General features: G+C 41.0%; 1 protein-coding gene across 8 annotated transcripts in view; it reads right to left on the bottom strand.

The window, feature by feature from the left end:
• The window catches only part of SHC3 (SHC adaptor protein 3), a 238,360-nt gene that overhangs the window by 211,572 nt on the left and 12,050 nt on the right, over positions 1-14,738 (bottom strand). Inside the window, exons 4-5 of one of the 8 annotated variants that reach the window (XR_013167297.1) lie at positions 9,085-9,255; positions 7,087-8,609 (exon numbers count right to left, since the gene is read on the bottom strand). The exons of 6 other annotated variants lie outside the window; for them this stretch is intronic. The gene's annotated coding sequence lies outside the window, so the exon portion shown is untranslated. Of the gene's footprint in view, positions 1-670; positions 844-7,086; positions 8,610-9,084; positions 9,256-14,738 lie in introns of those variants that run through there. One more of the 8 variants, XR_013167298.1, reaches the window with a different exon arrangement.

The following is a 14,738-nucleotide window of genomic DNA, read 5'->3' as shown; positions in this document are numbered from 1 at the left end:
AAAATGTTCATATGAAACCAACTTCCAAGTCTCTTTGAAGAAAAGGGGATCCATCCATTGACTAATCTAATGAAAATTCCATCATAGCTTGCTTTGCAGGTCTCGATTCTAGCCCAGGTTTTAGTTTCTAGATTAAATTATCTTATTCTGATAAGGGAGTCCCCAGAATCTTCCAGCTGCTAATGGGCATGGTGTCCTTGGCCCCAAGTATGGCCACTGTTCAAGGTTTTCCACTTTGCCAAATGTTCCTGAGGTTAATGCAGTGCACTGAACAGCCCACATCCAGGCTCCTTAAATGCCAGAGGGTTTAGATTTAATTGAATATTCTGCACCAAGGGTGGACAGTCATGTCATAAAGTTACCTTGTTAAGTGTTTTATTCTTTGTTTTCTTAATATAATGTGATGCTTCTGAGGTCATGTGCTTTGTGTTTAAAAATCTGGACCTTTTTACTTCAAAATATGAAAATTGTAATCCAATAAATGAAAATAAGAATGTAATGGGACTTTACGCTTTAGTGCGGACCCAGATATACAGCCCCAGGGACTCCTGCCTGAGAAACGGACATCACCATCCATTTCACCAGCGGCAACGTCTTCGGAAATTCACCTTAAGGAGGTTAACATGACATCTGAAATATATTTTGCAATCATGTTTCTATACTGAGCACTTTAATTAATTTCTTTATACAGTCCTATCTTTCTTGAGTTGAGAATTAAACTGTTTTTGTGGTCAAATAAGCTTCATTGTTATTGTTTTCGTTTCTCTCCTTAAGTGAAGAACTTGGCATTTCTCGCTTTATGTGTTAAGTGTATGTCTTCTATAGACTGTTCTGTGACAATCGCTAAAATGAAAAACAATGCATAACCTTAAAATAAAGACTTCAAGGCAAGATGTTAAGATTTAATGTGTCTTTCTCAGAGGTGAGATTTCTGGGTGATTTTTATATTTACCTTTATCCTTTTATATAATTTCTAAAAGTTATACCAGGAGCATACACATTTTTTTTTCCAGCCAGAATAAAATGCTACTTTTTAAAATAAAAATTAGGTCCTTACTCTAAAGCAGCTTCAGGGTAATTTACCAGATGCCATGTTAATTTTCTTCTGGTTCTGATTCAGAGAAGCATCCACTGTTTTCTAAATATAAACAAAATCTCTCACAGCAGCCCTAGAAATTCCTAAATGATCAGATTTCAGGAATTTAAGTACTAGTTACTGAATTAATAAGATTGGTCTATGCTGGTATCGATGTGATCAATAAACAAAAAAAGCGATACTCCATTCTAAATGGTATTTGAATAAAAGCATGACAGAGAAATAGTCTTTCAATTAGCACAAAATTAGGTCAAATCTCTGATGGCTCTATTATAAAAGCAGGCTATCGTTCATGTCCCTTCTGTCTCTCCCACAAATAACCAAATCTCTACAAGGGACTTTAGTATCCGGATAAACATTTAAATGCACATGACACTCTATCCTAGAGGCGATAACTGGCCACCAAGTTCTTCCCAAACATACTGTTTTGAAAATACGGTCTTATTTAAATTTAAAATAGTAGGTATTTGAGTGAGACACTTTGGATGCAGAACTGCCACAAACATGCTTTGAGAAAGAAAATAAAAAACAGTCACCGTGCATTCATTTCTTAAGCACACTGAGAACTACTGTAATTATTTCAATGAGAAATTCTTGCAAACTCCTCTTGCCTGCTCTTGCTTGCTTCCTCTCAGCGAGTTACAATGTGTTTCCATGGTAACTGTGTTGCTAAGGGGGGACCCCGTTAAGTACATCAGCATGTTATCTGTAGCTTTGAGACAGCGTTAGCCTGAGAGGCCAGGTTTGCTGGAATATTTAGATTTAATTTAGAGCTGTTCTCCTCCATATATTCACAATGAATCCACCAGAAACTATCACAGATTTTCCCCAGGGGAGGAAGCACTCTGGACACTTCTTAGGGTGTGCCCTGAGCCTTTATGCCCTTGGGATCGCGTCAACCTTCCTTTCAGGACCCTGCCACCATTCTCTTGTGACTTCAATTTTAGAATGACAAAAAAACAATAATAATAGCAGTTACAGACATTACTAACATGCCGAAGGAGACTGGTTTTGCTGGATGCTTATAAATGACAAATATAAACCGAACATAAGTTGTCAGAAATAAACATCATTTTGAATCATTAATCTGAAAGATTTTAAAGAGTAAATGTTTAGAAAGTCCAAATGAAGCAAATCAAAATATTTTTGAAAATTCCCTTTCAATGTCTCTGAAATCATTATTCTGGCAAACAGATTGTAACATTTCATTCTAAATCCTGATTGGAATCCAGAATCTCCCATCAAGCCAACTTTCATTGAATTTTTAAATTAGGTTTAAGTGTTAGTATTATAAATAAAAATTCCTTAAAGTGGCCATGTTTCTGGATTCCTTTTCTGTCAGCTCAAAAAATCGGGACTGTGGTGTCTGCCTAATGTACTTTTATACCACCTGCCTCTGAGCTTTGCACATAGAAGATTTTTCCAATGAAACAAGGATGGTTGTCCTTAGTGAGAGAGGAAACTGAAACCTTTATACAGCACTTCACTCCAGCCCAAAGGCAAGAGAGAAGTGCCGAGTGAGGAGAACCCCATCTTGGAGCTCATTGCTTTGTGTTTTGGTTTGCTAATGCTGCTGGAAAGCCATATACCAAAAATGGAATGTCTCTTATAAAGCGAATTTATTAAGCTACAAGTTTACAGTTCTAAGGCCATACAAACTGTCTACACTAAGGCATCCAGGAACAGATACCTTGACTCAAGAAAAAGTGATGGGTCTGGAGCACATCTGCCAGCTGGGAAGTCATGTGAATGGTGTCTGCAGGTCCTTTGGCTTCTGGTTTCAAACGGCTTCCCTGAGGGCATTTTCTTTCTGCATCTCCAGATGTCTGGGTTTCCTGTTGGCTCTGAAGCAACTTTCTCCAAGCATCTACATCTCTGTTGGCTCTGAGCTCCCTTCAAAATGTTTCCTCTTTTAAAGGACTCCAGCAAACTAATCAAGACCTACCTTGAATGGGCAGGGTCATATCTCCATCTAATCAAAAGGCCACACCCACAATTGGGGTATCACATCTTCATGGAAACAATCCAATAAAAAATCCAATCAAGCAATCCTACAATATTGAATCAGGATTAAAGGACATGGCTTTTCTGGGGGTACATGGCAGCTTCAAACTGGCACACTTTGGAATAGCCATGCTGAGTCCAAGACTCTAACTCTACACCAACTTTCTTTGGTGACAGGAAGGAAATCCAGTTATTTCATCCTAACTCCAAATGCAGTGCTCAGTTATTTAGCAAATCTCCACCTTGAAGGACTGCCCTCGACCTAACATTAAAAGTCAAGAAGGCTGGAGAAACACTAGGAGATGTGGCCACAGCTGATTTGGTGCAAACCTCAGCAGCTGGGGAACTTTCAAGATGGGTGCAAGTATTGGGTCTAGCCAATAGGCATAATTTGGGTCTAGAATGAACTCCACCTCTTAGGGGTTTGCTCCTCCCTAACTCCTTTCCAACTGCTCTGGAATTCATACCTAAACCTTAACTACCTCACAGGATAAGGAAAATTTTGGAGAAAAGAGTTAACTTGGTCAAGACATTTTCCCTTAGGGCAGCTAACAACTTAATTTGCTTGGAAGTCCCATTTCTCAGATATTTTACAACAAAAAGCAAATGCAGGTGGAAGTGGAAATGAATTGCCCTTGTATTTCCCTTTTAATTCATTTCCTCTTCATATGTAAAGGGAAAATGTTTTCAGTTTATTATTGTGGGAAATTTTCTCATAGACAAGCCCTTGGAAGACAAAAGACAAAGTACACTTGGTCGGCACAAATAGTCTGGCTGTACCGTAATAAACTCGCAAGACCAGCATGCCACACCCCCATCATTTCCACTTCTTAATAACTGGATGCAGCCCCTGCCTGGTCAGTCTTCTCAGCTGCTACATGTGATCTTTTATTAGGACCATCGAAAGCCACTGAAGCAACTTTCTCTGCTCATGAAAACAGCAGTAAAAGATGAGGGTGGGGGGTGGGGATGGGTTTTAATAGAAAACAAAGAAGAGAGGTTTCCGTATCCTGATGAGAGGTATGAAGGCTGAGCTTAGAGAAGAGAGTGGCTGGGTCACAAGTCAGTTTTAAATGGATCTACGAACCTGCCTCCTCCTAGCCCTCCCTGTTTCTAGGTCCCTAACCTTGAAAATAAAACTAAAAATAGCATTTATTTGTCAAGATCTGACAATGAGGTGGGCAAGCTGCCAAGCCTTATTTCACTGGATTCTCACAAACCCAGAGGGCAGTTATGATCTCTATTTTATGGCTGAAGAAACTGGGTTTAATGAGTCCAAGTATCTTGTCCAAATATGGAAGAGCTGGTGAAGGAGGTAACTGAGCTGCGGGCTCAGATTTATCTGACTCTAAAGCTTGTGCTCCCAAGACTGACCGCTGACTCCATGTGACCCCTCTCATTATCACTCTACTTGAAAAAAAGAAAAGGCCAATGCTTGAAGGACCTATCAGCTCCAGAAGTGCTGATTCATAATAAAGAGGTGTAGTGTTATATAATTCCATTTTGATCCTTTATAAAAAAAAATAACATAAAAACAATAGAAAAAACTCAACTGAATATTATCCTACTATCCCATGTTCAAGCAATTTACCTCTCCTCCCTGTGGTGGGTTGAATTGTAATCCCCAGTTTGGACATATTCTTGGTCTTGGTCTGCATTCTGGTGGGTGTGACCCATTGTAAACAGGATCTCTTCGAGATGTTACTTCAACGACCCCACTGGATCAGATTAGACTTTAATCTGGATTATCAGAGTCTTTTATAAATGGAGTAGAAGTCAGATGGAGAGAGAAGCCACAGGGAGTAGCCAAAAGCCAATAGAACCCAGAGCAGGAAAAAGAAGAAGACATTGCTATCTGCATTGCCGTGTGACAGAAAAAACAGGGAACCCCAAAGATTGCCAGCCAGAAGATACTGACCCTAGGAGGAAGCAGGCCTTCTAGCCTCTGAAACCATGAGCAACCCACTGGTTCTTTTAAGAGTCAGGAAACTAAAACACTCCCTAAAAGATGAAACCCACAATCACATTCACCTCCTGCCTCCTGAGATAATGTAATAAGGCCTCCAGCACAACTGTGTTTCTCCCTCTCTCTCTCACACACACACACACAACACACACACACAAATACTACTACAATATTTTTCTGGAGTTCCTCCTCTAAATAGAAATTCAAGGGAGAGGATGCACAGAAGAACAAGACTTTACCCAAAACACCACACCATAGTGGTCCAAATGGACCACCCACCACTCAGATTGTCCAGTCTCTAGGAAGAAGATTAAATGGGAGAGGTGGCGTCTCTTCCTAAATTTTTAGTGAGGAAAATCCAGGATAAGTTTTTCTCGGTCTACCTGTATCTGCTTGAGACAGAATGAAGATGGTTGCAAATATTTTGGCATTGGTTCCCCTCTTCTTGAATCTAAGCTAGCCAAGACCCATTGAATGTGGTGAAGATGGGGCATTGCCAGTTATAGGCCCAGCCTTGAAGAGGCCCAGAAGTTTATGCCTCAACATCTTGGATCCTCGCGTTGAACTATGCAGAGGCTGTCATATTGTGGGGAAGCCCAAGTTAACCATGTGGTGAGAAAAAGAAATAGAGGCAGAGAGAGACAGGTGCAGCCAATCACCAGCCATTTGAGCCACCAGTTCCCTCCTTCACCAGAGACATGGTGAAGGAGAGATGGACCATTCCTGCTGTGCCCTGTACAAATTCCTGACCCCCTAAATATCATGGATATAATAAAAATCAATTGTGTGAAGCCACTAGGTCTTATGGTAATTTGTTATGTAATAATACATAATTGGAACCCTGCAAGGTTGCAGGGTAGTCCCTCAGGGATCTGTCTCAGGCTCATCTCCATCTATACTTCTTCCTTAGATGAGTTCATCCATTTCCACTGCTTTAAATTCCATTTCTACTGCTGATGGCCTTTCTTCTTAGATCCACCAGTGCATTTCCATTTTTCTCACTTAAATTATCTCTACATATGCATACACACTTAACATGTCCAAAGTTCAACAATTGATTATTGTAGCGGGTAGGCACCTTAAAATATATGTCCATCTCAGCTTCCTGGGATGTGGATACGATCTTCATTCGTAAAAGAATCTTTTCAGATATAATTAAGTTAAGGGTCTTGTGATGATCAGATCCTCCTAGATTAGGCAAGTGAGCCTTAATTCCAGTGAAAAGTGTACTTATAAGAGAAACACAAAGGAGACACACAAGGAGTAGGCCATGTAAAGATGGAGGCCGAGACTGGAGCCATGTGGCCACAAGCCAAAGAATGCTGACAGTAATAGAATCTGGAAGAGGCAAAGAACTGATTTTCCCATTGAGCTTCCAGAGGGGGTATGACCTTGTTGCCATTTTGATTTAGGACTTCTGGTCTCCAGAGCTGAGACAGAACAAATGTTAGTTGTTTTAAGCTCCGAGTTGTGGTCATCTGTTAGAGCAGCCACAGAAAATGAATCTAATGATCCTCCTGGTTACCAGCAACACAAACCAATTCTGGATAATGTGAGCAGAATGCAGTGGGGTGTAGGGCCAGGCTTGGGTTAGTACCAAAGGATGCAAAACACAGCCAAGATGTTGCACGTGGAAACACAGCTTAATATGCCATCATCACTGGACACCCACTGCTGGGTTCTGATACACTGGGATATCTGGCCCCAGGTCACCGTCTCTTTGGAAATTCCTATAGCCATAACTCCTTGTTGCTCCTGTTGGATTGAAGACCTGGGGCACAAACCCAACTGTCTGGTTAGCAGCTGAGCTGCTCTTCCACTTCTGAAATGGGAACCTGCCTCCCATCTGTGCCAGGATTCTCATAAAATGAGATGCCATGAATCACAGATGTTTACTGCCTCCTCCCAATCGGAGGAACCCTTGGACTCCTTCCCCCATCTCCATTGATTTTTATCACATATACCCAGGAACCAAGCAGAAACTCAAACATAGTCCTTGATTCCTCCCTCCATGTCCACCATACACACAAATTTTGCTGGTCAAGACTCCACAATAGGTCTCAGACCACCTGTGTCCTTTGTCTCCACTGCTCCTTCTGTTTTAAGTCATTTACCTTCTTAAAATGGCAGCCAGATGAGTCTTTTTAAATTGTGAGCAAAATCCTATCAATTTTTGGTATAAATTCTTCTGGAACTTTCCCATTAGACTTAGAACAAAACCCAATTTTGCTCTCCTGCCACCTTCTTCTTTCCCTACTTCCCTGCCTGAGGTAGGTTGAATTTTGCACCCCAGAAAAAAGCATGTTTTTCACTTTAGTACATTCCTGGGAATGTAAACCCATAATAAATAAGACCTTTTGAAGATATTTTTTAGTTAAGATGAGGTCCACTTAATGAAGCCTTAACCCTATTATTAGTATGTTATGAAGAGAAAGCCAAGTGGAGAAGAAGCTGGAAGTCAAGCGAACCCAGGACAGAAAAGAGAAGACACCAGTACATGCACTATGTGGCAGAAAAGACAAAGACAAAGGATCAGTGGCAACCAACCCCAAATACCACAGTCTTTGGGGAAAAAGAATCACCTTACTGATGCCTTGAATTTGGACTCTCCTACCTTAAAACCATGAGCCAATAAACTCTCATTGTTTAAACCAATCCATTGTATGCTATTTATTTTAGCTGCTGGGAAACTCAGTCACTGCCTTATCTACACATACTCCATGAGAAGCCTTTGTCATCCTGCCACCTTCTCCTCCCATTGCCTTATCTACACACTCCCCACAGGAAGCCTACCCCAGGCCTGTTGACCTCCTGCCTCTGGGCCTTTGCACATTCCACTACTCCACCTGGAAAGCAATCGGTCCTTCTCTTTGCATAGCAGACTCTTCTACATTTCTGATTCCAGCTTAAATATTGCCTCTTCTGAAAATCATTCTTTTTCACCCTCTCTAAAACTGCTCTCACCTGCAAGTGCTACATTGGTTGCCCAGTGTGAGTTCCATGATGAAAGGGCCCACCTGCTCTTGCTCACTATGTATCCCCAGAAACTTCCCCAGTGCCTCCATCCACAGTGGGATGAATAAATAGCAGATGGATGAATGAATGAATTGGCTATCCAAAAATATTAATTTTGTCAGTCATGTGAATTTTTTCCTCTTCAAGGATAATTTAAGGGGAAGTTGAAAGAGTTATGTGGGGGTGGAGTAGCATGGAGATGGCTTGTTTTAGTTTGCTAAAGCTGACGAAATGCAATAGACCAGAAATGGGTTGGCTTTCATAGTGGGGATTTATTACCTTATAATCTACAGTTCTTAGGCTTTGAAAATGTCCAAATTAAGGCATTAAAAGGTAATGCTTTCTCCCAAAAGACCAGCTACTGACGACCCTCAGTTTCTCTACCACACGGCACCTGCTGATCCTTCTCTCCTGGGTCTCATTGTCTCCAGCTTCTGGCTTTTCTCTCTCGGCTTCTTTGGGGGTTTTGTGGGGGGTTTTTTGTTGTTTTTTTTTCCTGCGTTAGCTTCTCTCTTGTGGTTTTATCCTCTTAAAAAAAAGACTCCAGTAAGTAGATTAAGATTCATCCTGGGGTGTGCAGCAACAGAAATAACCTAAAAAGCTCCCACCCACAATAGGTCTATACCCACAGGAATGGATTAAAATAAAATGATATTTTCTGGGGTTTATACAGCTTCAAACCATCACGTGGTCCAAGTGTTGTAGGGGATTATTCTGAATTTGGATGCTCTCCAAATTCAATTTAGAATTTCCTTTTTCTCTAAACCCCATACACCTGCTTTACTTTGGTATAGCTTCCTTTTTTTTTTTTAACCTATTTAGTAACGGGGGGAGGTTTCCCTGGAGCTGTGTTTGTGTGCGCATTTATACACATATGACAAGTTCGTGCAGTGCAGGTGAAATTTCAGCTCCACACTGAAGCAGAAGTGAAGGAGACAAAGGTGGGGAAGCTAACAGGAACTAACCAGAGCATTTGTTTTCATTTATCATTGAAGCTTCATACCTCAAGGTGTCAATTGTCAGTTGACATGATTCTGGAGGAATGATGCTTTTTCTCATGGTGTCACCTCTAGGAAATAATGTCCATGAACAGGAAGGGAGACTGATAGACAAGAGACGTGGTCTCTATTCCCAGCTCGCTGTGACCGAGTGAACTGAAGAAATGCCATTTAGCCTCATTTGTGAAAAGAGAAACACAATCCGTTAAGGTTTGTTTCTACTCTAAAGTTATAAAAAATACTGAGTTTATCATCTAAAACTAATTAAGTGGTTCTTAAGCTAGAAGCCTGAGCACTCAACAGGAGAATGCACAACAAATGCGCCCCTCCTGACATCATCGCTTTGTTAAATTTCGGTCTCTCATGTGCAAAAGCACAACATCCCCTGCACATTCCCCTCCGAGAGATCCAGTGTGATTGGAGGGGAAAATTCCTTCATGACTCACTCGATCTTTGCAGAGCCACACATTAAACAGCAAAGCTTTTAACAGTGCTTTCTGATGAAACACTTTCTAAAAGGTGTTTCAAACTCCTTCGCCTCAATAAATAAGAATTACAAAACACAATTAAATATTTTCTTGATGAATTCAAACATCATAACAAATTCTGAGGTGTGCAGGAGGTGCGATTGGGGATTATTTTGAATATGGATGCAATCTGCCATTTCCTTTTTTCTTTAAACCCCATACATTAGCTTTATTTGGGTGCATTTTCCTCTTTTCTCCTGAAGTAAAGGTGAAAATATGCTACTGCGATGTCTTGCTTCAGCATACAAAATCACTGCTCTTTCATTAAAATTTATTTTTAACTTGCAGAAGAGGGAGGTCTTCTCCGTGGGGTAATTTCTTCCACAGCATAACAGTTCTGTTTTTTATCCTGCTGTCACTGGGCATTTACGCATGCACTTACTTCAGCTTCAGAAACAAACTTCAACCATCCATATCAGGTTGACTCATTCCGGTACAGTAGCTTCTCACTAAGGATAGAGAGCGGTGCCACGACTTCTGACCCTGCATTCTCTTTTCTTCTGGGAAGACATTCTCAGTTGTGATTCTTTTAGGGTACTGAAGACCTTGAAAACCATACAGCATCATATTTGTGTTCCTTATACCTGCCACCATGCTGGGCACACGACAGCATCTGACTTCTCCGAACAGATCATTACTGCAGCGTACGAATCCAGTCAGCCTCTAAGGAACACTTCCTTATTACCTTTGACATAGAAAAATAACACTGAGAGATTCATCTGGAGCTATAACAGAAATCTAGCTAATCCAAGGTATAAGTAATTGTAGGTTATTTTTTTCTTCATAGAAAAATCAGAAGAAAGGAAAGTAGTTAAGCAGGTCAAGGAGCTGAGGATTCTGTACCATTTTGGTCTTTTCCTCAAAGTATGAATATGGCTGTTGCAGCTCCAGCCATCACTTCCACATTCCATTCAGAAAGGAGGAGGAAGCAACAAGGGAGAAAAAATAATGTCTGTACCAAGAAAGAAAACCTTTCCCAGGAACCCATAGCAGAAATCTACTTATGCCTCCTAGGCCAGCACTGTGTCACAAGAAAGGCAGATTGGCAAATTCAGTCAGCTGGCTGATACATTGCTGCCTCAAATGTACTCAGAGAACCAGTAATAAAGAAGGAGAAAATGTGGTAATTAGCTGATTAGCACTGTGTGTCACACAATGATTAAAAAAATTTCTCCTAAAGTAATGTGCTTATAAAGTAAAAACAGAGATTTCATCAACTACAGCTGAATATCAGCCTTGCTACCTTATAGGCATATATTAATTATAAAGATTTTCCAGGTGAGAATGGAGGAGAGGTAGCAGATTCAATGCATTCATTTAACTCCATACCCTCCTCAGTCTTGCTAAAACAATAGTAGAGACTTCCTTAAGGCACCAACATACAAGACAAAGAGTGGGAGAGTAGGCATAGCAAAAAATTGGGAAAATCGAAAAGCAATTGAGTTTGCAAACCTAAGAAAGCCAAATCGAAGATGACTATGGAAACAGCAAAGAAGCAACCTGATTTTCACTATACTGCCCCTAAAAGACTCAGAAATTGGAGACACCACCCATCCCTGGAAGTGGGAATACAAACAGGCTTAAAGAGGAAGATTGCTTGAAAAGCTGGGAGCGAAGCAGATCCCGGTAATCTTCTGCCACTCCGGCCAGCTCAGGGCAGCCTGGTCCACCCCAGCAGAAGACTGAGGGCTGATTTTCTGGGGAAGTCAAACAGGAAGGTTCTGGCTTGGGGATACCAGCATGATGAAGGCTGGGTGTATCGTTAGTAAAAACAGGGTCTTCATTTGGATACCAAATACAGAAAACTCGTCAGCACTGCTCCGCCACTTATGTCCCAGAAACTGGCAGTCAAGCTAATACCTTCCAGGAGATTCATTTTGCACAGGATTTGTCCAGCCCAAGAAAGATGCTGGCATCAGAAGGTTCGCACGAAGGCCAGTCCAATTCCTCACATGGGAAACACGTGATTGACGAGCCAGCAAGTGCCTAAAGCCTCAGTTACCTCCTTAATGCCTTTTCTTAAATAAGAGCAGCAATATGAGTATGACAAGATGGAAACCTCCTACTAAAGAAAGATAAAAAAACCAACAGGAACTAGCAAATTGGAGGAATTGACCAAAACTACGAGAGGGAAGTTTCAAAAATGTAATTAATTTCCTCGAATAGATAAAGGAAGATCAAAATATTATTTTCAAAGGTTAGGAGAAGGGGAGACAAAAATGTCTCCTAAAATTTAACTAATACAAATGAAGAAATAAAAACTCATTAGCAGGAGGTGCGATGGTGGCTCAGTGGTAGAATTCTCTCGCGCCATGCCGAAGACCTGGGTTCAATTCCCAGTGCCTGCCCGTGCAAAAGAAAAACTGATTAGAAGGATGGAAAGATAAAAAGATAAACTTGAGGTGACCTCCCAGAAAGCAGAACAAGAAGGATCACAGAAAGATGGAAAAGTAGCGATAAAAAGAGAAAATTTGCCACCCTGTAGAGTAATAGAGAACTTGGCCAGCCTTTGTCCCCAGTTCCCAAAAGATAACCTCTATATCACTGGAATTGCCCATGACAACAAACCAACCTTTAGGTACGAGTGAGGCTGGAGACTGAGTTGTGTCATCAATAATCATGCCTATATAATGAAACCTAAAAAAAAAAAAATAAAAGAAAACCTGACACCTTAAATTCAGGTGCTTCCATGACTGAAAATATGCATTGATGTGCTGGGAGGATGGCAGTTTCTGACTCCATGCAGAGAGGACATGGAAGCTTTGCATTTGAAACCTCCCCAGATCTTGCCTTATAGGTCCCTTCTTCTGGCTTCTTCTGATTTGTATCCTTTTTTGTTGTAATAACACTATAATCCTAAATACAGGACTTTCTTTAGCCTAGATAAATTCTTTATTTAGAAATAAAATAAAATTCTTTATTATTGTGACTTCATGCCATCTGAATGGAGTGTGTAATAACTTTCAACACTAAAGACAATTCTGATTTATGCTCTCTGGCATTCGGTCAGACACCACAGGTTAAGGTCACAAGGTGGAACCTCAGAAATTAGCCCTGTATTCAGGGGTTTCCAAGCCACCTGCACCACTGGCTATAAATTTGGGGGTTCCTACCCCCCTGTCACTTCAATAACTCAACAATAAAATAATTCATGGAAGTGTCCCAGAATTTTAGCTCCCATATGGAAAGGATCCAGATAAGGAGTCCCAAATAAGGTAGAGCATCATAAAATACCAGGAAATTGGGAGCTAACAGACAATCTTACAAGTTTTGACAATGAGGGAAAAAAGCAACTCATGAAAAAAAGCAAAGAATCAGTAAGGCTAGAAGACAACAGAAAAAATATGAAGTTCTGAAAGAAAACTATTTCCAAGCCAATATCCTACACCCAGCCTATAGTAATTATCTGTGAGGATAGAATTAAGACATTCAGGTTCTCAAAAAGGTATCTCTCATTCATCCTTTCTCACGAATTTACTAGAACCGTGGTTCTCAAAAGCTAATGATAGAATTTTCTTCCAGTAGATCTGGGGTGTGGAGTGAGATTCTGTATTTGTAGCAAATTCCCAGATGTTTCAGTTTGCTTAAGCTGCTGGAATACAAAATATCAGAAATAGGTTGGCTTTTTCAATGGGGGCTTATTGGGTTATGAATTTATAGTTCTAAGGCCATGAAAATGTCCAACTTAAGGCATCAAGAGGAAGATACCTTCTCTGAGGAAAGGCTGCTGGCATCTGGGGTTCCTCTGTCACATGGGCATACATGGCGATGTCTGCTGGTCCTTCACCTGAGTTGGTTTCAACGGCTGTCTCTCTCTCTCTCCAGAGCCTTTTCTTGAATTTCATCTCTTGGATACTCTGAGTCTTTATTGTCTTCTATCCTCTTTCCATAGACTCCAGTGAAGGATTAAGTCCCACCTTGAGTGAGGCGGATCACATCTCAACTAAAACAGCCTAAGCAGAAGGTCCCACCCACAATAGGTCTTCCCCCACAAGAATGAATTCAAAGAACATAGTTGTTCTGGAGTGCATAAGAAGTTCAAACCAGCACACAAGGTTAAGTCAAAGTTGCTGGTCCTCAAGATGACAATGGAGTAGCAAGAAATCATAGGATGTGCTTCATCAAAGGAAGGGGATATGTGGAAAAGAAGACAAGGAACACAGAAAATAGGGAATCCAAATTCTAAAAATGGACAGGAATTCCTAGGATAAGGACAGGCAGAGAAATCAAGAAGACAGCAGAGCAGAGGCATGCCAGCAGCCTGTCCACCAAATCAGAAAAGGGCAGAGGCTCTAGGAGAGTTTTCTCAAACAGTGAAATTGATGGCCCACCTAATGTATCAACAGATATTAAAGGAGAGCTTGAGATTAATTTAGCAGTGTGTCACATTATGAACAGCAAAGAAAAAGTAAGCAAATGAAAAAAATCCCCAGGAATAATTTTTAAAGTACACGAGAAAAAAACAAAAGGTAATCATCATATACTATAATGGCTCAGTCACAAACAACATTTACATAATCCTAATAATATAATACTAAATAGTGATCTTTAAAAATTATTAAACAATTATATCAGGAAGATGGGTATAGAAAGTGTGGAGACATGGAAGAAACAAGAACTGAAGACTTCCTAGAGTGGAAAATGGGTGAAAGAAGGGATCAGGGGCATCCCAATTTTTCACGGAAAGCATTATAGAACTATTTGTTTCTTAAAGATAACTGTATATATAATTTTGATTTTAGTAAAAATGATTTTTTAAAGTAAGAATGAAGCAGAACGTGACGGGGGCAGGGTTACGGGCCGAGGAGCGGCAGGGAGCTGCCAGCAGGGCGAGCAGTTCGGCTAATCTTCCAGACGTTGAAAGGAACGTGTTACCTGGCCGAAACCTTGATTTTGGATTTCTCCCAGCCTCAATACCCGGCCCTCCAACCACCACCGTGCCCTCTTCCGCCTTCACCAGCTCCTCCGCCACCGGCCTCGACAGCCTTGCCATCCTCACCTTTCCTCCTCCAGAACAGCTACTAGGGGAGTAGAAACGATACAGAACAGCTCCTGGAGCCACGACAGAGATAAAAAAGACAGCGTACCCCATCCTGGAACGGCTGACTATCTGGGAGAACCAGCTCCGGTGA

This window comes from Tamandua tetradactyla, chromosome 2 (genome assembly GCF_023851605.1).
Source record: "Tamandua tetradactyla isolate mTamTet1 chromosome 2, mTamTet1.pri, whole genome shotgun sequence".
In the NCBI taxonomy this organism is placed as follows: Eukaryota; Metazoa; Chordata; class Mammalia; order Pilosa; family Myrmecophagidae; genus Tamandua; species Tamandua tetradactyla.
Note: the sequence above shows the minus strand (reverse complement) of the source record. Positions and strands in the feature narration are given on the sequence as shown.